This window comes from Vulpes vulpes, unplaced genomic scaffold (assembly GCF_048418805.1).
Source record: "Vulpes vulpes isolate BD-2025 unplaced genomic scaffold, VulVul3 u000000833, whole genome shotgun sequence".
In the NCBI taxonomy this organism is placed as follows: domain Eukaryota; kingdom Metazoa; phylum Chordata; class Mammalia; order Carnivora; family Canidae; genus Vulpes; species Vulpes vulpes.
In genome coordinates this window covers 17,796-21,304 of record NW_027325900.1, presented here as the reverse complement: position 1 = coordinate 21,304, position 3,509 = coordinate 17,796, and the positions used below count along the sequence as shown (strand labels likewise).

General features: G+C 42.6%; 1 pseudogene; it reads right to left on the bottom strand.

Moving 5' to 3' along the window:
• Positions 1–2,385: 2,385 nt before the first annotated feature.
• On the bottom strand, positions 2,386–2,753 carry LOC112912047 (histone H2B type 2-K1-like; annotated as a pseudogene).
• Positions 2,754–3,509: the final 756 nt, after the last annotated feature.

Sequence of the window (3,509 nt, the reverse complement as noted above, 5' to 3'; positions counted from 1 at the left end):
GAGTGAGAGGCAGAGACATAGGTAGACGGTGAAGCAGGCTCCTCGCAGGGAGCCAGATGTGGGACCTGATCCTGGGACTCCAAGATCATGTCTTGGGTCGAAGGCAGGTGCTCAACTGCTGAGCCACCCAGGCTTCCCTATATTGACTATTCTTAGATCACCTTTTAGTGATTTTATACAGTGACCAGTCAAAACAGCTATGCCTCTGCTTTAAGATACATACCCCTTTATAAAAAACTTCAAACAAAGAATTCAAGGACAAGCTCCACTAGTTTGTCTCCTGTATTTAGGGCTTCAGCTATCCTTATATTACTGATAACTCCAAAATATACATGTCTGTCCTCAAACTTGAGGTCCAGGCCCCAACTTCTTGCTGTTTATTGGATATCTGTGTTTGAATAACCCATAAATACTGCAGTGCATCTAAACCATTACATCTATTTCGGTACTCTCAAAGTGAGATCTAGACTCTGCGTCCACTCTCGTTCTAATTTTTAGACCTCACATGCCACCCCTACAAGTCATGGATTGCATTTAATTCTTCTGTTTTCTCCTTTCACCTCTCAAATGTTAAGCAAAATCTGTTTTCTACAACTACCAAAATATTTTTCATACATCACTTCCTTTCCTTATGGCTTTAGATTCAAGCTGTCATTAAGTTGAACTTGGTCCCTTGTAGTAGAGTCCTTACTACTTTCTTATACATGTTCCTCTTTCAACTCAGTACAATCATGTTAATACCAGAAATATTCCTAAAGAGCTAATTGTACCCCTGTTTCCTTTGGAGTAAGATCATCAGTTTGGTTTCACAATCTCGCCCCATGGTATCACTCCAGACTCATCTGCTACCCCTTACCACCTCTTGTTTCTGTCACACTGAATTATCTAGCCTTCTCTAAACAGTCAAGCACTTTACCTTTGCCTTGGCTCATTCATACCTTCTCCCCAGACTTTTTAAAAATCCTATCCTTTTCGCTTTCAACCTACTGAAGTTCTCATTTTTCAAAGACCCAGCACTATAGTCTCCTTTGTATATCCTTCCTAACATTCTCACAGCCTTCTCAGCAACCTGGGAGAAGCTATGGATTCATCCTCTCATAGCAACTGGTTCGTATTTCTAGCGTGGAAATTTACAAACAAAATAGTTTTGTAATGTCTCTGCTGTATACTTTGTGAAGTCCCTGAGGTAGACTCCCATCCATTATTATTCATGTGTGTGCAAATCCTTGGCACTTGATATAATGGCTGACCTGGTGAAGGTACTAGGCAAAAAGTTTCGTAGAATGGGTAAATTGACCATAAACATTTATGCACAAGTTTTCTGGAAATGGGCTGCTCTGTACGTCATGGATAAACACATATTTTGAACTAAAGGAGGAGAAAGCCAAAGTGGGATAAAGTGGTATAGGCTTAATAAGGGATGGGAAGAGGGGCGCTTGGGCACCTCAGTCAGTTAAGCACCTAACTCCTGATTTTGGCTCAGGCCATGATCTCAGGGTTGTGAGATCGATCCCCCAAGACAAGCCCCACATTGGGCTCCACACTGGGTGTGGAGTCTGCTTGAGATGCTCTCTCTCCCTCTCCATCTGGCCATCCCCGTCTTAAATAAGGGATGGGAAGGGGAAAAAGCACATGAAAACTAAGAACAAAAGAACAACAGGAAGATTCTAGCAATGTATGGTGAACACATTGGAGAAAAAGAAAGAAATACAGCAAATTAAATTGATTCCTTAACATCTGGAAGGTAAGAAGGTGAAGAGGGAAAAGAAATTAAAATGTGGAGACAAATCTGGCTAGAAGAGAAAGTGCAAAAATCAAATAGACTGGCAGATGTCAGTCTGGAAATGTTTTCAGTTGGCCACAGAGGCATCATGCTGCTATGTTGTGTGGATAATATTAAGTGAGCTTTTCCTGTCACTTAACCCCTTGCCAATTAGTCATCTGAAAAAGTGACTCCAGTTCAATGAAAAATACCTTGACCACCATGCCATATGAAGTTAAGACATATTTTACCATGTTAAACAAACTGGTTTGGGGCACCTGGGTGGCTCAGTCAGTTAAGCGTCCAACTCTTGATTTCAGTTCAGGTATGATTTCGGTTGTGAGACTGAGCCTCTTGTGGGACTCCATGCTCAGCACAGAGTCTAAGATCCTCTCTCTCTCTCTCTCTGCCCCCCCCCCCACTCGCACGTGCTCAGCAAATAAATAAATAAATAGATTCCTGAAAAAATATTAAAACATAAAAGAAACTGATTTAAGTCTTAGTTGTGACCAACTGATGGCAATTTGTACCTGCCAAACTTAACCCCAATTGTTCCCTTGCAATTTTTTTTTTTTTTTTTGGCGGGGGGAGCAGCTCACTCTCTATTAATGGAAGGCCCTGGGTCACTTGGAGCTGGTGTACTTGGTGACATCCTTGGTGCCCTCAGATACAGCATGCTTGGCCAGCTCTCCAGGCAGCAGCAGACGCACCACTGTCTGGACCTCCGGGATGTCAGTGTGGTCCGGCCCGAGTACTGGGCCAGCCGGGCAGCCTCGCCAGCCAGCCGTTCAAACACATCGTTCACAAATGAGTTCATGATGCTCATGGCCTTGGAAAAGATGCCGATGTCCGGGTGCACCTGCTTTAGCACCTTGTAGATATACATCGAGTAGGTTTCCTTGCTCTGGCTGTGCTTTTTGGACTTCTTATCGCCAGAACCACGGCCCCTGCGGCCCCCGGACTGCAGCTGCTGCCCATGCTCAGCGCCCATCCTCCTGCTGCCTACTGTGTAGGCAGTGAGGATTATTGGGCTGGGCATGCTGAGGCAGGTAGTAAGACCTATAAAAGTAAGGACTGAAGAGCATATCTATTTGTATGCCTTTTGTTTGGCCATTTACATCAACACGGAGAGCATTTATTTGCATACTTGAGAATTAAAGTACTTTGATTCTCAAGCTGGTTTTTCTTGATTGTTTTCACATATATTTTTTTCATTTTGACACTACTTTTTCTTTCACCTTTCTCAAAACTCAGCTTTCCCCAATAGTAGAGTTGGGACTGAATATTACAAAAGTCTGCTTGCTAAAGATGCCTTTAAAAAAAAAGAAAAGATGCTAAGGAACTTCCAAACAAAAGTTTAAGAAATTCTGCTGTAGCCAGTACAGTTGCTTGTGGGATTTATGTAGATATGTTTGTTTTTGTCATTTTGGCTACAATAACAATATAGCCTTGCTTGGATTATATACAGAGCAGTGTATTTATTTTCATCAGTTAGGTAAACAGTGTAGTGTAAAATGGACATTAACTGAAGAAGGATAGAGATTTGTATGAAACCGCAGCAGAGACAAACTACTGCTGTCACATACAGCAATGGTCTGTCGGGTGAGCAGGGGGCGGGTAGAAAACACTGTACAGAGAGACAGGAGATTTGGTTTCTAAACCAGCTTGCCAGTCTGCAGCTGTAAGACTTCAGGTTACTTAGGCACCATGTGCTTCAGTTTCCTATGGTTGGAAAATAGGAATGATA